The sequence below is a fragment of the Lissotriton helveticus genome, chromosome 2_2 (genome assembly GCF_964261635.1).
Source record: "Lissotriton helveticus chromosome 2_2, aLisHel1.1, whole genome shotgun sequence".
Classification (NCBI taxonomy): domain Eukaryota; kingdom Metazoa; phylum Chordata; class Amphibia; order Caudata; family Salamandridae; genus Lissotriton; species Lissotriton helveticus.
The window spans coordinates 372,637,861-372,662,402 of NC_136060.1; the positions used below are offsets into that span (position 1 = coordinate 372,637,861).

Consider the following 24,542-nt stretch of genomic DNA (forward strand, 5'->3'; position numbering starts at 1 on the left):
CTTCTGTTGGCGGAGAAAGCATTGCCAGTTTCTGGAGAAGTATCCAGTCCACTGGCCTCCCCAAGTTCCCCATACTGGTCTAAATTTTCCTCAGAGACTTCCTGGGCTTCAAGATACCCCTCCCGAGCCTAGCACATCCTCAAAGCGGTCAGGAGACAACATAGAAACTTTGGGTTCTGCCGACGTCGAAATACTCGACAGAGGAGTCTGAGAGGCTTGTAGCCCAATCCATTAACTCGGTCCCTGAAACCCCAAACCAGCAACCACTGTGACTAGATCAACTGTCACTGATAACAGTGATGCTAGCAAAGGTATCTGGTGTAGTCATTTCATTGCCCCTATGAACGACTTTGGGGGGGGGGGGCTCAAATGATGGCGATGTGTTACCTTCTGACCCCATACAGGTTGTCAAAGTGTTGTAATGGTGATGCCGGCAGATCAGTGTTGGCAGCATCTGGGGAGGCCTGCACTAAGTCTCATTCAAGAGTTGCAATGGCAGCATCTGGGAAGGCCTGCACTAAGTCTCATTCAAGAGTTGCAATGGCCGCAACCAAGGGGTGTGGAATCCCAGAGCCCGTGCCGAGCTGGTCTCCCTGAACCTCAGCAGCACATGTCCCCCCCAGAATCTGCTGCACTCATCTGCTGCTCTTCTTGCTGCTGGTCTCTCTCAGGGTCAGAGGATGTGGATGGCCAGTTGGGGTTATCTTGTCCATGTCGAGGTCATCTCCGGATGATTGTGTCTGGACATTCCACTCCTGAGACGGTGTTTGACTTTAGGTCTGGCACTTTCAGTTGTGAAGGAGCGTGGGTCTCAGGCCATTCCTTGAAGACGCCATAAGTTAGGTCATTCTTCGATCATGCCCATGCCTCCTAAGGCGTTAGGATAAAACAGGATTTCCCTTGAAAGAGCACTTAGCTGGGAACATAAGTATATATTGTGGTTACAAACCTTGCAGCCTGTCCTTTACTTCATCAAAGGTATGCCACAGCCTCTATACCTTCCTAGTATAATCTTGGAATATGAGTATTCTGGAAATATCAAACCTCATGTCCTCAAGTTTGCATCCCTCAGCGAGGATCATATCCCTATCCCAGTCATTTAAGAAACAGGTAATTACAGTTCTGGGCGAAGCCCCAGAGGGCGGGGTGGGGGGGGGTTGCCCAGTGCCCGGTGGACTCTCTTAATGACATGGTATAAGGAGAATGTGACTTGTGGGATGAGCGAGCGGAGCCACTCGTCCAGGGATTTTGCCATGTCAGGTCCCTCGACTCCCATGGGGAAATTCACGACGTGAAGATTGTTCCAGCAGACTCTATTTACGGAGTTTTCCAGCCGTCAGAGTATACTTTTAGTGGAGGTTTGGGCCTCCACGACCTCTCTTTGGAGAGTAGGAACAGTATCATCAAGTTCTGATATCTGTGCCTCTACTGTGGTGACCCTTTCAGACACATTGTGAAGGTCCTGCCAAAGCAGTGTGACCTCCAACCGTACTTCACCTGCCCTCTCCTCCAGAGCCTCACAAAACGAGGAAATGGCCAAAAGGAGGGCAGCATTGTCCGGCACAGGCTGCCCCGCCAGTCCCGGAAGAGAGAGTGCATCAACCACTTATGCAAAGCTGTCCTGATGAGGGGGTTGGTATCTTTATTCTTGGCCATCTTCTCAACAAGATATCACTCCCAGGTCCTGGCCTCCAGATCTCAATTAGCGGAAGCGTGTACCACCCCAAACCCTCAAGGAACTGTAGGGGATCCAGCAGACTTCCAGGACAGACTCCAACCGCCGCTCGAATCAGGGATCCAGGATGAGGCAAGGGCCACTCACAGGCAAAATGAGGTGCGCTTTCGCTGTATGAACATCAGTTGTATAAACCCGGTCTACCAATGTCTATGCAGGACTTTTCATCTTTATTTTTAAACAAAAACAGATCTTTTTTTATCACACCTAACTATAATTTAACTTTTACCTTTGGTTTTTTCGCTGTACATTATTTATATATACATATATATATATACACACACACATATTATATATATATATATATATATATATATATATATATATATATATATATACATACATATATATATATATACATACATTACCTACTGGCGATCGCCAGTAGGTAGTTATAGTTAGGACCAAGTTTCCATAGGAAGAATTTTTTTTATTTTGCTTATAAAACTTTGGTGTTGTTTGATGAATCTTCATGAAATTTTCAAAACTAATTCTTTGTTCATATCAGCTCCTATGTTGAAAAGCTGGAGGTGATTCGTCAAGGGGGGGACAATATAAAAGGGGGGTCCCAAAACGTGTTTTCTCAATGTTAATTTCCATAGGAAACTTTAGACAAGGCTACAGGTTGAACGGGTGAACGGAATTACCCCAAATTTGGCAGGGAGAATGGTAAGTCTAGAAAGCACGCTTTTGTTTATTTGGTGTAAATCCATTTAGTAGTTTTTGAGAAATATCAAAATGTACAGATATCGATATTTGCGAATTCTGTCATCTGATTGGCTGAGGCGTTACGAGCACGAGTTTGCTGCTTATTGGCTGTGAGCGGTTGCAACTAGGAAGTGTTGGCCGCCATTTTGTGATTCTGTGGAGGCGAGTAAGGGGAAAAGAGGAGGCTAGGAGCGCTGTGAGCTTTGTAGGGTGGTTAGGGTGTGCTATAGAAGGAATGTGTAGCAAAGTATTTACCCTTAACGGCGTGAAAGTGCTGTTTTGCCCAGAGTGTGATGGTGGTAAGGTGAGGTGCTGGTAAATTCGGTGATGAAAGTGTGCGCCTAAACCGTGAGTTGAGTTCTGTAAACTGTTGTGCTGTGGGTGCTGTAGCATACTGGCCGAAGCAAAGTATTTACTGCTACCGGTGTGAAAGTGCTGTTTTGCCCACTGTTAGATGGTGCTGATGTGAGGTGCTGGTACACTTGGGGATGAAAGCGTGCGTCTAAACTGAGAGCTGAGTGCTGTAAACTGATGTGCTCTGGGCGCTGTAGCATACTGGTCGAAGCGAAGTATTTACCCCTACCGGTGTGAAAGTGCTGTTTTGCCTACTGTGCGATGGTGCTGAGGTGAGGTGCCGGTACACTCGGGGATGAAAGCGTGTGCCTAAACTGTGAGCTGAATGTTGTAAGCTGATGTGCTGTGGGCGCTTTAGCATACTGGCCGAAGCGAAGTATTTACCGTTACCGTGCTGTTTTGCCTAGAGTGAGATGGTGCTGAGGTGAGGTACCGGTAAACTCTGGATAAAACTGTGCGCCTAAGCTGTGAGCTGAGTGCTGTAACTGATGTGCTGTAGGTGCTGTAGCATAGTGGCCGCTGTAGCATAGCTGGGCAGGTGGTGTTAGTATGCGTTTAGAGTATAGTGGGAGTGGGAGTGGGAAGCAAACTACTCACTGGTACCGGTCTGAAGACTCGGGATGAAACTGAGTCTAAGTCGTGAGTTGATTCCTGTAAAGTGATGTGCTGTGGGCGCTGTAGGATGCTGGCCGCTGTAGCATTCCTGTGTAAGTAATGTTAGTATACGTTTATACTACACAGGGAGTGGGAAGCGAACTACTCATCCCTACCGGTCTGAAGACTCGAGTACAGTGTTTTAGCAAGCAGGAATAAAGAAATAATCGTGAAGAATATAATGCAGAGTGTTGCAATGCCACAGAAGACAAATGGTGAAATGAGGTGTGTCTAAGAAAGTGACTATGTGTGATAAAGGGATGGAGTTTGAAAATTATATAGAAAGCGTCTTTATTTAAGTGCCATAATTGGATCCACTGGTGCAAGAGCTAGGGCATCCAGCTGATGCAAACTTGAACCGCTTCTGCTGTATTTAAGCGCAAGCTCCTGCATCAGAGAATTCCATATTACATGTTACAGTGCCATGTGACATAAACAATACCTATTAGATTTAAATGACTAAATTCTATAAGGAAAATAAAGGTAGGATACGATTACCACATGCATCTTTAAAGAAAAGAAAAAGAAAAAAAAAAGAAATTGCAAAATGTAATCATCAAAGTTTTTAGGTACCCTGGTACTGCTTTTTTGTAACACAAAATTATCAACAGTAGAACAGTCAGCAATCTGTTGTACAGTAGATTCAATGTTGTGTGTGCCAGAATTGGTACTAGTTCTACCCACATTGCAACTTTGAGGAGGATTACAAACATTGCGCTTCTGAGAAGCACATTCGGTACCTTTCTAGTCAAACCATACATTATTGTCTTTAGCTGTTTCAAAAAAAGCATTCTTGTGTAGAGAGCTAAGGCATCCAACCGCTTCTGCTGTATTCAAACCGAAGCTCCTGAATCAGTGAATTCCTCATTACATGTTACAGTTCTATGTGACATAAACAATAGCTATTTGACATGAATGACTAAATTGTATAATGAAAATAAAGGTAGGATACGATTACCAAACTGTGCTAACCAGTTCCTAAACAAAGTCGTCTTTTTTCATTTTTATTGCCAGGTTGTGAGCAGAGGCTGCGTATGAGTAAATTTGTGTGAAAGGGCTTCGTGGATAACAGGCAGGCTGAGAGACGTGTGCACAAAGAATAGACGTGGTTTCTAAATGGGTGTCGGGTTTAGGCTAATTTAGCAAGTGAATAGCGTTTTTGCTTAGGCCATACATCACCGATCTCTGGTTAGAGTGGAGAGGTAAGGGGCAATAATGAAGACCGAGTTCAAATGTCTGAGTATACCTAGAAAGTTATTAAATCAAAGTAGTAGAATTGAAGTGTATTATAAAAAATGTAAAGGAAAAAGTAAAAAAAGATGGAAAAAATCCATCCAAGTATAACGTGAGTTTCTTACAAGTCTTGGAGATTGCAGTCCAGAAGTTCTTAGGCGGCTTGAGATGCGTAATGTTCCAAGAGGCTATTGTTACCATCGTGTGGGAAAAGCGAAGCGATCCAATTCATATCCTCGAAGGGACAGTAAATGTTCCTCGAATGTTGGAGCAGCAATTTGAATTGGCAGGCAATCTGCGATGTTGTGAAAGGTTGCACATTGCAGGAGATCTTTCGCGGCTGCGCAGAAATCCCATTCCGCTACGATACGTTTTTGCATTGCATTTGCCATTGCTCCACTGCCAGAAAAATCACGTTCATGGTTTTCAAGATTCTGTATTACCTGCTGGATATCGGGAGCAATTGTTGGGATGTTGGCAAGGCATAGACCCATTCGCCAGTCGAATGGGCAAGTTTTGCAATCAAAAGATGGTTGTACGCAGATTGCATATGTGTAAATAAATGTTATGAAGTAGCTGGCTCCGATAATAGATAGAGGCAGGTAGCCCAAAAGTTTTTCCATTTTTTTACAGTATTGATGTAGCTTGGCATAGAGGCGTATTTTGTCGGACATAGTTGTTACACAGGGAGCGTAGACATTTTTCACAAGTAGAATTAGTAGTACGATGGCCGCAAAGAGAGCGAGAATTATGGGCACTGTTCCTGTTATTCCAGAGATGATCGAATGAATGAAGTCTGGTATTAAAAGAAAAACAGTTTGAAAGCTTGTTAGAAGGCCGCAGGAGACAGTGTTAAAAAAGTGTGTCAGACCTTGAGTGTGAGATGTGTTGAAAATTGTGTAACAATTCACAAAGTGTAATTGGAGGTTCGTATTTAAAAGGGAGTGTATTTTACTTGAAGTTCGTGGTATCTGCAGTCGATAAATTTCTTTTGTAGAAGTGAGGGAGACTTCTGTTGTGAACAAAATCACTTTCAGTTTGGTTTGTTTAATGAAATCTGTTTTCAAAGTAGGGATTGAAGGCCAAGTTGAAGTGTGGGAGCTAGTTTGTGTGGGTGGGAATAGACATTGCCACAGGAAGTTGCTCGGTTTGAAAGAGTGAGGACATGCGGTATGCCAGCTCACTTTCCGTAGGAGTGCATGTTATTGAGAAGCAGATAACTGCTGTTAGAAAGCTGTGTGAATGTTGGTCTGATTGTGGGAGTTGGCGTGCTTTTAAAAAAGCACGCAAGATTTGGGGTTGTAAGCTTAGCAGCGCCGTGTGGTTGTACATTCTAGGATAGTAATGAATGACTGCCATTGTGGTCGCACTTCTCACCTGTGAGAAAAACTTCTGTATGCTCTTTAAGACAGCGATTCGAAAATGGAAGAAACCACTGCTCGTGAATAAACGTGTGTAGTGAAAGAGCCACTTTTGTAGTCTGGCACCCAATGATGAACTCCAACTATCACCATTTTAATTGATTTTAGTGTGTTCCTTAATGTAGGATGGTCCTTCATTTGCCTGTTTCTCTTCTGTTCTGTAATCTTGCTGTCTTTCAGTGGGAGCTGTTAAACAGTCTTGCCAAGAGCAGAGCGTGTGGGATGTGCATTTGAAGGTGTGCAGTTGTGTAGGAATGCGTCAGTGGTGAGAATTATGAGTTCTTACTATTGGCTTTGACCATTCTGTTTCCTGACTTTATCTTGCTTAATGGCAGGGCTTGCCTATTGGCTTTGGCATAATCTTATGCCATCTTGCATTAGTGGCCTATGCTTAAGCGACTCCATCTTCTGAGCTTTTCTAGGTGAGAAGTGATGTTTTGCTTTCACTTGTTTTCTGCACTCTGTGTGCTAGTAGAAACCGGTTCTTATCAGAGGAATGTGCAGGCTCCTTCTCGAGGGCATAGCAAAGGCCTTATCAACCAATGCTGTGTCCCCGGCACGGAGTGGTACGGAATTTGATGGGAAAAGGAGGCGGGCTTGCTAGAAGCTTCGACCATCGTTTTCACTTATTAAAAGGGGGAGCCTCCACTGGACTGGTGGAAGTGGAAGTTTTGGGAATTCGGATTCCGTGTGAGGGCAGACGTGTCTATCTCGGATTGAACCCTGATTGCTGAGCTCTGATCCCCGGCTGTGTGAAGACTTCCCCCGGCCAGAAGTTGGCAGTGTATGCATCAGGTGATGTATTGAGTTTTGTGATTATTGCCATTGTGATGTGAGCCAGTGGCTGTGATCGTTTGAGGTGTTTTCTTTGTGGTGTGGGAGGTGCACATCCAGAGTGATCCTCTACTCTGTATATATATCTTTCTGATCTCTTGCAGGACGTCCAGTGTATCTTATCTTATATCAGTTATTGCTTGTTTATTAATCAGTATTATAGTTTGCTCAGTTATTGATTCATGCCTTTAGATTATAAGTTTGCTACATATATTTGAGTATAATGCATTTGGTATCTGAGACAGCCTTTGTTTAGAGAGTATTATGTAATAAGCCCCAAGCCTTATTCTAAAAGTGATAATCTTTGCATTTTGTTAAATAAAACTCCTTTTCAAAAGGTGTTGTTTGTTTTGTGTTGCAGTCTTGTTGTGCCAGGGGTGGTAAGACATGCTTAAAACTGTATATTATTCAAAGGTGTAATGATATATTTGCCTCCCAGGTGGGAGTGCAGTGATTAGGAGTGGCTTATTGGTGAGAAGCCACATTCAAAACAACGTGGTACCTTATCTAATCACATACAACATGACAAACAACATGTATACCTAGCAGACACAACAACACTATATACTGTGGGAACCGTGGCTAGCCATGTACACAAGGCAAACATGTTTTTACAGAGACAAAGGAACCCAATGAGTAAGCAAGGACCCTGGGTATTGACTATTTTTAAGAACAATGGTCCTTGAGTCACTAATATATGAAAAAGAATAACATATAGACCTCAATGTGTGCTATAGAAGTTCAATGTCCAGCCGAACAAGGAATATAATAAAGTATTAATTGAAAAATGTATATATGATGGAAGGCTGGAATCAAAGAAGGGAATAAGGTGACAGATAAAGGGTTAGTTGATCTACTCCTCCAGCGGAAGAGTTCACAGCTGACTCCTCGTCACAACGTGGCTGTGAGGCGTTAATGACCACTGCCTCTGGCCTACACTGCGGTTAGCAGGGTTCACAATTTAGATCGAGTGATGATTGTTTAATTACAGAATCCAGTAGTCCAGTAACTACAACGTCTATTGAAATATACACAATATTGTTTTAGTATACTTTCTTGAAGAACGTTTATTAGATGCGTTATAGGTTTAGTAAAGTGACCACATTTATTTTGCAAATCAAAAGTACCAGTGAATAGTGTAGAACGTGGACAGATGAAATCGCATTTCAAATTGTTTTGATTTATTTATTGCAGGGTTTTCTGTCATTATGTTGTTGTATTTTGTGAAGAGGCAGTGAGAAAAAGTATTCATGGTTGTGTGTGTTAGTACTGCCTTCAATTAACACTGCAGATAGCAGTGTTCACTATTCAGATCGAGTCACTATTGTAGATGACGCAGTTCTGTAGGAAAAGACATTGCTCTAGTGTGCTCTGTCTGCACCACTCATACACATCATTGCAGGCTCCGCACACGGTCTTTATGGCTTCGCGGATTGAAAACTGTGGAGCTTAAGTCAATGCCACATGGCTGTGGGCCCTTACTGAACGCTGTCTCTGGCCAACACTGCAGACAGCAGTGTTCACATTTGAGATTGAGTCGGTATTGTAAATGACGCAGTTCTTTAGGAAAAGACATTGCTCCAGTGCGCCACTCAATCGCATCATTGCAGGCTCCGCACATGCTTTTTTGTTGCTTCGGGTATTGCAAACTGTGGCGCTCAAGTCAATGCCACATGGCTGTGGGCCTATGCTGACCGCTCTGTCTGGCCTACACTGCAGACAGCAGTGTTCACAATTCAGATCGAGTCGCTATTGCAGATGATGCAGTGTTGATGGCAACAGGTATTGCTGCTAGTACTGCCCGCCCGCAGCACGCATCATCGCTGGCTGTGCACATGCTGAATGCTTTTGATGTGGCTATGTGAGGGCACTAGAAATGGTGAAATGTTTATGATATAATCTTTTTGTGCATTATTTCAGACTTATTGTTTGCGTATCTTACAATACAATTTTTTCTGTATTATTTCACATCTACTGTCCCTACCTTACTGCAGCACAAATGATCGCTTATTTTAATATTGAATCTCTTTGTTTGATCCAATGCTTACTGTTGTAGTTGATGCTAGCAGCAACCATTCCCTGAGGGCTGCTTCACACTCACCCCACATGCATCCAGTCACTGGATATGTGACCCTGGTAATAAAAAGGTGTCAAGCGCACGCGCTCGTACCCACTTCCACTATCTATCTGTGTCATTGTGTTCATTATCTATGCATGATACTGCCCCTGGGCCGTACCACATTACATTGTGCTGTGGACAGCATATGCAACCATGTTACCTCTGGTAGTGGAGAAAACTTCGGTTATGTAACTTTTAGGTGCATGGCTATCACAGGTGGAAGGCTACTTTACAAAGTATAAATATTGATGAAGATGATGGTTGCATGTTGTGCGTAGTATAAGATATGTGTACGTAGCAAAAAGTTTGTAAAAAACTCTGTAAGCAGAAGGGGTGTGTCTCATCAAATGCAGTACAGAGATTGACTAAAATGGGTGACTTTTTCCAACTGTTACAATGGGAAATGTTATGAACTAATGAAATGCTTTTTTTTTTATGGTCACCTGGCAATCACGCATCCAGAGAGTAAGGAGACCGCACCCGACGTGATTTTGAGAAAATATATTTACTATAATATAAGATTATTACAGCAGAAATGTATGTTTAAAATATTTTTGATTATCGCTTGTTCGCATATACACTTTAAAGTTATTTAGATATAGTTTTCAGAGAGAAAAAATGAGGGAATAGCGTACGCGGCGCGACACCGTACATCTTTGATGTAAGTAAGGGCGTGGCAGCGTGCACTCGTCACATACACACCGCGCAGCAGGCGCGACCCTATACGTACATGCCGTAATGCAAGGCTTGATAGTGCGTACCCGTCGCATACCAAAGTAGCAGCTGGCGCGACCTCATATGTATATGTTGTTACGCAGGACGTGGTACCACACACCCATCGGATATGAAATGCGCATCATTTCAATGTGGTGGATAGGATTTGCGTGCTGATCAAGCTTGGTAGACTAGCGGTACAGGACTGTAGTTTAGAAAAAAATTTTTTTAAATGATATACATATTTTTGGGGGAGATATAAAATATTACATTCTTTTTTAAAGTTAACAAAAGGATAATAGAGTTGCAAAATATTAAAAAAACAATTAGAAAAAATATAGATTTTATAAATATTAAAATATGAAATTAACATTTAAAAAACCTTTGAAATTCACTGAAAAAACCATAGGTTTTACAGACGTTATAGTTAGTTGGACATTTGACTCATATAAAACCAGAGAAAATCGCCAGTTATAGTTAGTTGAGCGAACTATAACTCGCGCGTCCCGCAATGCACTGCTGATGACGTCACATATTACATCACTCATGACATGGTCAGTGACATCACTGATGACATCACTGATATCTCAAATGACATCATCCATGTGATAATCTGATGCACATACTGATGCTCTAATATAAACTTTGATACACCCACTCTAAAATAAAGACTACTATTTTTGAAACCATACACACAACAATGCCAGATACTACATACCACCGACTATTTCCACTGCTGATGACGTCACATATTACATCAGTCATGACATGGTCAGTGACATCACCAGTGAATGTGTGTCTTTCTGAAAAAAAAGTGTCTAAATGGATGATTTTTTTTTGTAAAAGTGTTTGTATAATGGACTGATTAAGTGTATCTTAGTGAATACATGGGTTAGTGAGTAATGTTTAAATATGTAAATATCTGTATCAGTCTCTCACTTTGTGTATAAGTGGCTGCATGGGTTGGTTAGTATCTACATGAGTGTCTATATAGGTTATTAGTTGGTTTTTCGACTATCAGTATGAGTGTCTGGGTGTCTGTATGGTTCAGTGGGGTGTATTACTTAGTGCATAGATGCATGAATGAGTCTGTCACAGCTTGTATGTGTGCAGGACTGTATGGGTGGATGAGTGTGTGTATGGGTGTGTTAGTGAGTGAATGACTGTCTCAATAGTGTCTTTCTGAGTAACTACATATGTTTTAAACTAGTATATGTGAGCTTTGGTGTAAATAAGTGAGTATATGTGAGAGTGAGAGATTGGAAGAGTTCCTGTATAAATTAGTCTGTGTTTCTATAAGTGATTGCTTAAGAGAGTAAGTACATGTAACTTTCTGTACCAATAAGTGTGGTGGTGTGTGTATAACTATATATGCAATCTAATGGATGTTTGATACTTTGTTTACATGTGTGACTATGTGTGTGAGTAACTCTATGGATGAGTGTCATTGTGTAACAGGATGTATAGGTGTATGAGTACATATGATGAGTGAGTACATGTATGAGTGTCGGTATTGACTGTTGGTGAATGAGTGGATGTGTATGCAGATCTTGGAATTACTGAATAGGTTGTTGTAACTGGTATTGGTATGTCCATTTTTTTGAAAATATTAGTTTCTATTTTTGAATGTGTGTATCAAAGGTTATATTAGGGTTAGAGGAGGTCTGCCACTCTATCACAAGGATGATGTCATCAGTGATGTCATTTGAGATGTCATCAGTGATGTCATGAGTGATGTCACTGACCATGTCATGAGTGATGTAATATGTGACGTCATTAGCAGTGCATTGCGGGCGTGCGAGTTATAGTTAGCTGAACTAACTATAACGTGGGAATTTCTATGATTTTGTACAAGTGAAATGTCCAGCTAATTAGAACGCCCCTGAAACCTATAGTTTTTTCAGTGAATTTCTAAGGTTTTTTAAATGCTACTTCCTAACTATAACATGCCTGAAACCTATGTTTTTTTCAGTGAATTTCAAAGGTTTTTTAAATGCTAATTTCTAACTATACCTACAGAGATAGAACATGTGAAGAAAGAAGAAGAAACTCACAGTAAGAAAAAAGAAGAAATGCAGAAAGAAGCAACAGAAGTCAACAAAGAGGAAGAAAAGTACACGAAGAAGGAAAATCTGCAGAAAGAACAAACAGAAGAGCAGAAAGAAGCCTTGTTGCAAAATCATCCTGTACCCTCAACTTTTTCAAGACGGTTACTGGTGGTAACTGACTCTGACTAACCAGTTCTAGAGCCAGTGCTATGTTTAAAAACACTTAGAATACAGTGAAAACACCTACATACACTAGGGAACACTATGCGTTGAGGTCTTCCTGTGATTAGCAGGACCTCCTTTGTAAGCCCCTAGTATATAATAGGGCAGGGGGATTAAAACTACCTCTTAAAATGCACCACAGGGCACATTTGCACACTGGTGAAGGGAGGGGGGGGCCTGAGGTGACGTGTGCAAACACGTCATGTGGCACGTTTTAAGTTGGGGGATTATGTCCCCTTGAATTCGAAGGGTCCCTGGGGTCGAATTGCCCCACTAGGTACCTCCAGTAAGCGCCACAGAGCTGCGTTGCACAGAAGTGTAAAAAGGGTCACAGCCTGGACCACCTCTCTGCAATGCAGCGAAGTGGCAGTTACTGGAAGCACCTGGTGGGCTACTTGGCCCCCATGGGTCCTCAAAATTGAAGGGGAATTATTTCCCCAACTTTTTTATTTTTTTTATTTTTATTTATTATTTACCAGAACAGCAGAAAAACGCCAGCAGTATGCAGTTGACATTACGTCACATTACAAGTACATCGCAGATCATCAACATCATGCATATTAAGTGCTTGTGTCACGCATATCACTCCGTACTCTTTACAAACATTGCACTGTACTTCTGAACACAGTAGATCAGGACATCCGGCACACCCGTCCAACCTATAGTACAACATAACAGTGGAACATCTTTCCGTGGGGAACATTGAAAACCTAACAGCCCTCAAGTGCGTGTCCAACATTGTGGCTAGTCGCCTATCCCCGTTTTTCCCAGGCCTCGTCTTGTGCTTGCAGGTAATCTACAAGTGGTTGCCAGAAATCTTTTGGTCTGGAGGACAGGGGTTAGTCCTCCTCGTACGACCCCATTGTTTCTTTACAGTACAGCATATCCGACACCCATTCCTTGAATCTGGGCGGCCTTTGCTATTGCACTTAATAGCAATACGTCTTTTGGCCAACAGCAGCACCACTGCCAGTAGCTTCCGTCTCCTGACCTGTTTAATCCTGTGCATGCCCAGTAGGCACACGAGTGGGGAGTTTGGAATGTTGTCGGCTAGCATGTGTGTAAGTGCGGTCGTCACCTGTTGCCAGTAGCTCAGTAGTTCTGGGCAAGCCCACAACATATGTAGGAAATCGGCGTGAGGCGAAAGACAATACTGGCATCTATCGTCAACTCTAAGGCCAAACTTATGCAGTTTCACTTGTGTATAGTATGTTTGGTGCAAAAATTTCAAATGTATGATGCGCACGTTACAGTTGGATTTGAGTAGTCTTATCTGTGCACAGCTATAATCCCAGTCGTCTTCCAATATGGTCATGCCTGTTTGCTCTTCCCATCTGAGTAGCGATCTATTTGTGCCCTCCGTTTGCTCATGTTGGGATGCTGTGTAAAGTCTTGTGACTAATCTTGATCACGTTGGCGCCGTTAATAAAACTTGTAGGGCCTGGAAAGTTGGCGGTTCGCACAGGAACGTGTCGTATAGGTCTTTGATCGCAGCTCTCAACCTATGATAGGCAAACATTTTTAATGGCGTTTTGTGGGCGCTCAACTCTGGGCTTTGTAGGGATATAAATGTGTTATGTGGAAACACCGCACCCATCGTCCGGAGGCCCATGTCTCCTAATTCTCTACTCATCTTTTGTTCACGTCACCGACAGTTTGGGATGATCCGCCAGTGGGAGTGCCGGCGCATAAAGTGGAGGTTTTTGTGCCCGTAACGCCAGTGCGTGCCATGCCTGTGATGTGCATTTTACTGGTTGGATCGTGTCATTTGCATAGTAGCTCACCGTGTCTGCAAGAAATTGTGTCAGCTTTTTCGGGCGGACGCTCTCTGTTTCCACCGCTATATGTGGTATATGTGCATGTGGTTGTAACCAATAATGCGCGTGTTGTGCTTGTGCGCAGTGATAGTATAGTTGTAGGTCGGGGGATGCAAATCCTCCCTGATGGTAGGGCTTCGTGAGCGTTTTCCAGCCAACCCTCGGTTGTTTCCCTGCCCACGTTAGACGCTGTAGCACCGTGCGTAGCTCACCGAAAAACGCATTCGTGAGCCACACTGGGATGTTCCAGAACAGGTATAGGAATCTGGGTAAGATTATCATTTTCTGCAAAGCGATTCTGTCAGCTAACGACAGCGGCAGCTTAATCCATTTTTCTACCGTTTCCTCCAGTTTGGTCAGGGCCACTCCATAATTTTTATTTACCACTACCTCAGGATCCCGGTGTACCCATATTCCTAAATATTTAACCGGTTCCGTGTCCCAAGTTAGAGGGTAGTCCAATGTAGGTTGCGGGGTCTCCGCGACAGCGGTATCACCACAGATTTATCCCAATTAATACTTAACCCGGCATATTGCTCATACTTTATGTATTCCCTTATCAGTGGATTCAAATTTGTGTCCGGGTGTCTGGTGTATATGACCATGTCGTCCGCATATAGCGAAATTCCAATAGGTCTTAGGGAGAACTGCAGTGCTGTTTCCGGGTGTTTTTGCCTGATTTTACAGGCCAATGGTTCAACTATGAGCGTGAATAATATTGGGGATAGCGGACACCCTTGTCTGGTGCCGCGGCTTATGGCTATACTCTGGGAGGTGTTACCATTAATGCGCACTCTAGCGCTGGGTTCGTTATATAAAATAGCTATCCATTTTAAAAAAGAAGGAGGGCACCCCATTCTAATCAGGACCGTGAACATGAACTCCCACTCCACCGAATCGAAAGCCTTCGCCGCATCGAGAAGCACCGCGGATGCCGGCACATCTGGGTCCAGACTTTGGTACATTGTGAATATTGTACGCATGTTTTGTGTAGTAGATTTGGTGGGGATGAAGCCAGCCTGGTCTGGAAGTACCAGGGATCCCAGAAGCAACTGTATCCTGGTGGCTATTATTTTTGCGAGGATTTTCACATCTATGTTAATAAGGGAGAGAGGGCGGTAGGCCTCACATTTTGTAAGATCCTTACCGGGTTTAGGGAGTGCTATCAGTAATGCTTCCCGTAGCGTCTCTGGGAGGATCCCCTCTTCATAAGACTCCTCATACATTTGGGCCAAGTGTGGGAGTAGCAAATCCCTAAATTCTTTATAAAATTCGCCCGGCAGGCCGTCCAGCCCCGGAGCCTTGTTGTTTGGGAGCGAATTTATTGCGTCTTTAAATTCATCTTCTGTTAGGTGATGCCCCAGGAACGTTCTATGTGTGTCCGATAGCTAGGCCAGTCCTATGTCATCTAAATAGTCATGTATCTCCTGCCCTGATTTTGTAATTCGTGTGGTGTATAGCTTGGAGTAATAATTCCGGAAGCATTCCAGAATGGCGGGAGTATCATACACCGTGTTGTCGTTTTCATTTTTGATGTGTGTTATTTGCGTGTCGTTGCGCATCAGTTTGATCTTTTGCGATAGCACCCTCCCCGGCCTGCCTCCCACTCCGTACGCCCTGGCCCAATGGTGTTTTGAGAGATATTTCAATTCTGTGTCCGCAAATTCGTTATATGTGTCAATTTTGCACCTAATGTCGGCCTGTATGGAGGAACGTGGTGTCTGCATACTCAGTTTCTAGTCTTTGAATGTCTCTTTCCACCATAGTCAATTGCTGTCTAATGTCTTTAAGTATGCCCGCCCGTTTCCCGATGCAGTGTCCCCTTATGGTGACCTTAATAGCCTCCCATAGTGTACGTGAGCTATCTACCGATCCCTCGTTAGTCAGGAAAAAATCTATAATAGCCTGTTTCAGTTCGCTGTGGAAAATTTGCTCTTTCAGCACAGTGTGGGAGGCGCCACGTAAACTGTCTCGGTGTGTGCGTGGGTATTTCGAGGACCAACTTCACCGGGGAGTGATCAGACAGCGTTTTAGGTAGATGCTCCACTGTTCTGACCCAGGTTCTGACCTCCCGCGTGGTGAGACAAAAATCCAGTCTGGACCACGTATTGGGGCCAACGAGGTACATGTGCCTTCCCTGGAACCCGGGTGTCTCATCCGCCACACATCCACTAGCATCCATTCCATTGCGCACGGTCCTGGCTGATCGCCTACCATGTCTGTCAGAGCCCGTTGATCTGTCAAAAGCGGGGTCTAGGCATGTGTTAAAGTCACCCCCCCATATTATATTTGTCGGTTGTATGATTCTTAATTTGGCATAGATGGATTTATAGAAGTGTGGATCGTCTATATTTGGGCCGTAAATGGACACTATGGTAACATCTGTACCTCCAAAATTGCCGTGCACAAAAACGTACCTTCCCTGGCCATCAGTGACTGTGTGTATGAGAGTGAAGGGGATCCCACGTCTAATCAGCAGGAGCACTCCTCTTGCATAATTTGAGAAGGACAAAGCCACACATATCTCTGCCCACTTGTACCCTATCCTACAGTCCCAGAGGGGGGAGAGGTGCGTCTCCTTCAGGCAAGCCACATTTATAGCATGCCTATCTAGGTATGCCAGCACTTTCCTAATCTTTCGTGGATCTTGTAAACCCCTCACATTCCATGTCAGGGGAGATAGTGGCCTAGTCTGTGTCAGGTTACGTGCCATAGTTGTTTACATGTCTTCTATCTAGTCCTGTACGGGTGGGTGGCGCGCCGACCTCTCCGATCCCAATGTTCTATTCTGCATTCATCCTCCGCTTGTGAGTTTTATGTTTTCCCCCGCTCCCCTCCCCCCCACCCACTTCGTTCCTTTCTCCTTGACGAAGTCAGAGTTTCAGCCCTCCCAACCAAACTTTCCCCCAGGAACCATAACGTTTGTGATTTACACATGTGGGCAGGAGCTGCCTTGACTACACCGCCCCCCCGTGAGATGAACTCTAGGGGGGGGGGGGGGCCTTATTTGAAAAAATAAGGTGGCATTTGCACTTTTGAAACTCCAACCCTACTCTTCAGCATGTCAGTATAGTAAAGCAACCATCATCATAACCAAGCAAACCAACTCGTGTTCAGTATGTCAATTACAACAATTTGACAATAACGTATATGTCTATCATCTAACTGTGACTTAGCTGGTGGACTGGACTGCATCCCGTTGCCTAGTGTCCCGTGCAAGTCTCATTTGGCACTTGGCTTCTTCCACCGCTGCTACCGCCAATGTCTCATGTCTCAGCTGGTCAGCCTCTTGCGTTTAAGTCCTCCGCCCCACCCTGATACAGTGGAGGTGACCATATTTTGAGAGTTTATTCTACATCGGACATGGTGTCTCTTTCTTAAAGGCGATCCCTCTGTGGCCTCCTGCGCTCCCCTTTTGACTTTCTCAGTTGTAGGTATTTCATAACATCTTTGGGTTCATTGAAAATTTTTAACACACCGTCATCCGTGATCTTCAGTCGTGCTGGGTACAGCATAGCATAGGGGATTTGTAGCTCGCGTAGCTTTTGTTTTGCCGTGTCAAACTTTTTCCTCTCTTCCTGCACCTTTTTGGTGAAATTCGGATATAGGGCTATGTCCATTCCTTTGTGGCGCAGCGTTTTCAGTTCTCTCGCTTTTCGCAGTGCTCCGTCCCTATCCCGGTAATTTAAAATTATGGCTATTATGGGTCTTGGTCTAGTTCCCAGTGGGGGTTTCGGGGCCAGGGATCTATGGGCCCTTTCTATAAGAAAAACCTCCGAGAACGTGTCTCTTCCCAGGAGTGTTATCAGGAGTTGTTCCACGTACTGCTCCATCGGGCCTGTGTTCGTCGTGTCCGCATTTCCCATAATGCGTATGTTAGATCGACGAGATCGGGCTTCCAAATCTTCGGTTTTTGCCGTCAGTGCCGCCAGTTGTTTGTCCATTCCTGATTGTTTAGTTGTCAGTTGGTTGTTAGTGTCTTCGACATCCGATATTCGCCTTTCCGCCATGTCTATACGCTCGGTGTGACGGTCCAGCCTCTCAGACATGCGGTCTACCCTGTGAGTGACCGTATCAATCTTTCCGTCTATGTTCGATAACGTTGTCTGTATTGACAAAAACATTGATTGGACATTGTCCGCCTGGAGTTCTCTGGACTGCGATTCCGTCGGTGGATGTACCCGCGGGTCCGTGTCAGCCTGTTCTGGTATTTATTTCTGAGCTTCAAAGGATATTTTAGGTTGATTTCTGTCCGGATTGCCCATGTTGGCGATTATGCGGTATCCTGTGCTTCACTCTCTATCCCAATCCGGTGTAGCTCCCAGCCGCAGCAGCGCCCTCTCGCAGCAGGTGCAGTAGCCCTCTTACGTGTCCCAGTCAGGTCCGACCGCTGTCAGAAGGCAGTAATCGCCGAAGTGTCTTGATCTGCACCAGCGCAATAGCGTGGACAGTTTTCCACGGGCCAATTTTCATTCAGGTTCGGCAGGCCTGGTTTCACCCTCGTCTGGGGGTTGTAGGGTGCACCGTCGCAGTCCCTTCCGTGTGGTGGTGCAGGTATCTGCGCACGCATTCACAGTGTCTTAGGATGCACACTGAGCCTTGATAGGAAGGTTGCCAACAAATTCCTGATAGCTCTGGACCTTTATTGTAATTAAGGCAGTTCAGACTGGGTAATGAGACTGTGCGTGCTAGGTATTATGCCACTATTGCTGGGTGCACCTTTTCCTGTGCTGCCCCTCCGGTGGGACACCTGGCTTGTGTATTAATTCTGCCTCCCGCTTTCCTCACCTCAGTTTGTAGGGACGAGGACCTCCGAGTGTAGATCTCCGTTATCACCTGCCCAGCTCTTCCGCCATTGATGCGTTTCCGCTTCCTCACCCGTGGGCTCCCGTGGTGTGTGCGCCCTCGCTGTGCGCTCCGGCCACGTAAGCGCTCTCACCCAGTATCATGCGGGGGGAGGGGCGGGGGGGGTCAGCAGTCGTTCTGCGCTTGTCCCGGTGCTCCGTTCTCAGCCACCCGGACCTCGACGTACAAGTCTGGCCGACCTGCGTGCACGACGTCTCGGTCTGCGTCCGAAATTGCAATTTTTCCGTACACCCACAAGCTCAGCTTCCCGTCGAGTGTGGCGGTGGCGGTTGTCGTGCTCTCAGGCGGGTTTTTTTGGGTTGGAGTCACCCGGATTCATGCAGGATTGGGATTAATAATAAGGCCTCCCCGAGGAGCTCGTTCACAACGCAGCCATCTCGTGGCTGTTCTAATTTAAGAGATTAAGTCCCCTTGAATCCTAAGGGTCCCTAGGGTCCAACTAGCCCACTAGGTACCTCCAGTAAGCGCCACAAAGCTGCGTTGTAGAGAGGTGTAAAAAGAGCCGTGACCTCTGCACACCTGTCTGCAACGCAGCTCCCTGGAGCATACTGGACATACCTTTTGGTCTAGTTGTCCCTCAGGGACCCTCAGTATTGAAAGAGAATTAATTCCCCAACTTACAACTCGCCACAGGGTGTGTTTGTACAATCGTGAGGAAGAGAGCGTGGCCTGAGGTGACGTGTGCAAACAAGCCCTGGGGCGCGCTTCAAGTTGGAAAATTAATTTGTCTTTAATCCTGAGGGTGCCTGGGGACCAACTAGCCCACCAGGAACCTCCAATATGCACCAGGGAGCTGCGTTGCAGAGATGTTCAGAGGCCATCCCCTTTTTACAACCCTCTGCGACGCAGCTCTGTGGAGCTTGTTGGATGTACCTGGTGGGCTAATTGGCCCCCAAGGGACTTCAGGATCGAAGAGGAATTAATTCCCCAACTTAAAAAGCGCCACAGGGCGTGTTTGCACACGTCACCTCAGGCCCTGCCCCTCCCTTCACCACTGTGCAAACGCGCCCCTTGGCGCGTTTTAAGTTGGGGGATTAAGTCCCCTTGAATGCTGAGGGTCCCCGGGTGCCACTAGCCCACCAGCTACCTCCATTAAGCACCACAGAGCCGCGTTGCAGAGAGGTGTAAAAAGGTGCGTGGCCTCAGAACACCTCTTTGCAACGCTGCCCCCTGGCGCATACTGGAGGTTCCTGGTGGGCTAGTTGGCCCCCAAGGACCCCCAAGTATTCAAGGGGAACTCGTTCCCCATCTTCAAAAGCGCCAGGGGGCATGTTTGCAGAGTGCAAAAAGGAGGGGGCGTGGCCTCCAGCGCAATGCCGGTCCTCTTTTTTAATTTTTTTTATCTAGGGGGGTGTGTGGCCCCCATTCTTTTCCTAATAATCTTGGCCCTGGGTACCCCGTCCCCAGGGCCTGCCCCCAATTTTTTTTCAAATACAAAAATTGGGAAGGGAGCCACGTGCGCCCCCCCCCCCCCCCCCCCCCCTCCCGAGACCATAATCTGTCCCAGGAACCCCATCCCCTGGGGCATGGCCATTTTTTAACATTATTTTTCCTTTTGGAGGGGGCTACCTTGCCCCCTCCTTAGGCCATTTACGGCCCCGGAGACCCCAATTCCCCAGGGCCAGCCTTTGTTTTTTACTTTAATTTTTTTTGCATATTTGAGGAGGGGGGCCGCGTACCCCCCATCCGGGCCACTAATAGCCCCAGGGACCTCATCCCCTGGGAATGGCCCTCTCTGTTGGGGACCGTGGGGGGTCCCCAATTACCCCACGGTCCCACCGGATCCCCCACGGTCCCACCGGCTCCCTGTGTCCAGCAGGAGCCGGCATTGCTTTTCCACATGGCCTGCTTCCAAATCTCATGGACCACAGCAGTAGATAAAGATGAGTTAACGACCTGGCACAAAGGAGCCAGGAGTACAGATAGGGAGTCCCTGAACTGGGCAGGCTTCAGAGGATCAACTGGGGAGCCTGATTTAACTTTACCACACATCAGTAAGAACTCTTCCAATGAGATGGGAGAGATAACCTCCAAAAGATGAGGAGGAGGAGGCCCTTGAGGAGAAGTGAGAAAGGGAGACAGCTAAGGGAACAACCTATAGATAGTTTCTACTTTATTCACAAAGAAGGTCGCCAGGTCTTCACAATGTTGCTCAGAGCTAATCACAGAATCAGTGTAGTTTTTCCTAACTCAAGTACCTGCGGACCCTAAGGCACAGGGGACTCTGACCCTTAATTCGTGCGCTAGCCCTTATATAGGATTTGTCGATCGCAGAGGTGCTTTTTATAGGTTATTTATCTTTTTATATAGCATACAAGAAGCTGCTTGCAAACTCCAAGGTGTAGGTTAAAGGTTTTATCAACCGTTCGTTATGCTAAGGTTGCTACAAAGAGTAACTTTTAAGAAAAATGAGCCTTATTAGTACAGATTAACCCAGCGACTTGCTTCCATTTTAAATTTAGGATGCAGAACCTTTTACTCACACAGATAGCAAGCTACACCGTACAGGGTGAGTGGTTGGGAGTGTGGTGTTTTTGTTTTGAGCCTATATTGGAAATGTTGAGATAACTGTATGATGAATGTCAGTGGTTTTGTTAATTTAAAACTGTATGTTTTAATTGATATTTGCACCTACTACACCGCCCTTTTAACCTTTGATTTTATTTGTTGTTGTGAATTTCTGAGGTTTCTTTTTTAATGAGTATTAAGATATTATTAAAATTTTTAACTATAACGTCACTTTAATATTTAGTTTGTTCAGTGAATTTCTATGTTATTTGTGTTAAGTAAGATGTCCATTGGCATGGGTGGAGTGAGATCCACGGAGCCTAAAAAGAAAAAAGTTTCTTGGCTCTGGGAGTGGAGGGGGACTGGCCTAGGTAGGCAGGGTATCCCTACCCTGCCCCCATGTTTTTTTTATAAAAGTTTTTGTAGGATAGTTGATAAGTCCCTGAGTCCTAAAATGGCTTCTGACGTATCTTTCTTGATGTGGGACAACCCATCAGATTTTCTCTTTAGATCTGTTGGATATGCGGATCCTCTTTCTCTAAAACTACTGTACAGATTTACACCAAATTACTAAAAGCACGCTTTCTGGACCAAGATCTATCTTTCTGCCAAATTTAGTGAAATTCCGTTCAGCCTTCTTTGGCTATAGCTGTAACTAATTTCCCTATGTAAATTTGCAAGGGGAAAGCACATTTTGGGACCCCCCTCCCTCTATTTCTCGGCCAGGAAGGAGCTGATGTGGATGAGACTTTTTTGTGCCGATTTGTGTATATATATATATGTATATGCATATATGTATGTATATATGTATATATGTGTGTGTATATGTATGTGTCTATGTGTGTGTGTATATATATATATATATGTATGTGTCTATGTATGTGTGTATATATATATATATATATATGTATATATACATATATATACATATATGTGTATGTATATGTATGTATATTGAAGCTTGAGGACTTTCATGCTCTTCTCTCTGCTCACCCTCCTCAATTGCATAGTGATCCTGATCTGTCTTATAGTTCACTCTGCAACTGGATTTTTCAAGCTCTTGACTCTCTCATCCCTGCTAAATGGTCTAAGGGCCGTAACTTTGATTCCAACCCTTGGTTTAAGGATTCCCTGGCCGCTATTCGTAAATCTTGTAAAAAGTTGGAGCGCACCTGGAGAAAGGACTATGACCTTGGGGCTAAATCTTGTTACCAGGCTTCAATTAAAAGCTACCATAGGACTTTACACTCTGTACGGGCAGCCTATTTTGCTAATGAGAGCAAGCTTAGACACAATCCGGTTAAGTGTATTTTTAAAATTCTTAAGGATCTCCGATTGCACGGACTACCACCCGATCTCGTTGATTAATACGGAGATTAAGATTTTTGCCACCGCGATAGCCCATTGGCTCCGACCACTGCTAAAAGACTTGGTCCATCCCGATTAGTGTGGGTTCATGCCCGCCAGGGGCACCCGTCATAGCATCTGTCGCCTCCACCTGGCTATGGCTCATCGTCATCACCTGACCCCGTACTTGGCGCTCCTATTCATCGACTTTGAAAAGGCCTTTGATACAGTGGATTGGAGTTACCTTGAGGGTGTGCTGGAACAGATGGGATTCATTAATGGCGAGCTTTCTGAGGCGTTCCCAATCCGGAGGGGTACCCGTCAGGGATGTCCGCTCTCGCCGCTCTTATTTGCGTTGGCGGCGGCGCTCATCCGCCAGAACCCTCTCATCCGGGGTTGGGCCTGGGACCAGAGTCAGATTGATAAGATAGCCCTCTACGCGGACGATGTACTGCTTTTTCTGGCGGACCCGGACTGTTCCGGCCCCAGATGCCTGGAGGCACGGTCTGCTTTCGAGCGGGTTTCTGGGCTGCGACTCAACGCGGCAAAATCAACCCTGGTCCCTTAGCATATCTTTCGGGCGTTTTTTGACTGGCAGACGACTATCCCCCTCTGGAGGCAATCATTCAAATACTTAGGTGTGTGGGTTACCCTCCTGCCAGAGCTCGAATGGGCCCTGAACGTCACGCCCTTGGTCACTAGGATGAAGGCAGAACTCAAGAAATGGCAGACCCTTCCTCTTAACCCTCTGCGCTCTTTAAAATGATGATTCCCCCCCGCTCACTCTACATTTTACAAAATATCACCACCCACCTCCCAGGTAGCTGGTTCCGGGAACTTGACAGCGCCCTCACCCGGTTTTTATGGGGGGGGAGGGGGGAGGTCCCGATTGTCCCTGGCGCACTGCCATATCTCCCCTTCGACGGAGGCATGGGGGTGACAAATCTCCACCTCTACTACCTGGCCACAAAACTTATCGTGATCCACGACTGGTTTGCGGGCAGCTGATCCGACCCAGCATACCGGGTGGAACTCAGGGCAATGGACTTCACGCAGATCCAGGCATTTCTATATGGTTGCCCGGTGCCACAGGATCTACCCCATGTCACTAGGACGGTGCTCACGGCCTGGCGTACAGCCCTTCGCCATGTGCAATGGGACTGGAGGCTCACCAGGCAGACACCGTTGTGGAGTGGGGCATGGCTGCGGGAGGTCTCGTCCTTGCATGATTTCCTCTGCTGGGACCTCGTTGGGATCCTGCTACTTGGAGACGTGTGGGTGGCAGACCTATTCGATCCTTCTCTGACCTACAACATCACGCCCTTCTTCCTTCCCAATTCTATAAGTATCTCCAACTCAGACATGCCCTCCACACTCACATTCCATCCCCCATCTCTCTCCCGGAATTCAGTCCCTTAGAGGCCCAGGTGATGATGGGGAACTTGGAGAGGGGAGAGGAGGGAGGGGTGGGAGGGGAGGGAACCTCCCGAATATACCGGTCACTGGAGAACAACGGTCCTGCGTCCCTAGACCGGCTCCGGGCTCGCTGGGAGGGATGGATGGTCCCCTTGGAAGAGGCGGATTGGCGGGATGCCCTTATGGCACCCAAAACCTTGACAACATACTCCAAGTTACGCCTGGTCCAACTTTACTACCTCCATGCAGCATACTTCACGCCGGCACGCTTTTCCAGGCCCGTATGCGACCCTCCCCGGCCTGCGCGCGCTGCGAGTCTGTCCCAGCAGATTTCGATCGCATGGTGTGGCAGTGTCCGGCCCTGGCGCAGTTCTGGAGAGGGGTGGAATTCGAGCTTACACAGGCCCTAGGATGGGAGGTCCCCCATGACCCGAAGCGCTTGCTGTTGGGAGTGTTGGACAGCCTCGATGGCTCCAGGGCAGACAAGTGTTCCCTGGGAACAGCTGTGGCGGTGGCGAAAAGGGATATAGCCGCGCTCTGGTCTCA

General features: G+C 45.8%; 1 protein-coding gene across 2 annotated transcripts in view; it reads right to left on the reverse strand.

The window, feature by feature from the left end:
* HTT (huntingtin) overlaps positions 1 to 24,542 on the reverse strand; it is a 1,924,961-nt gene that overhangs the window by 1,180,721 nt on the left and 719,698 nt on the right. The window lies entirely within an intron of this gene.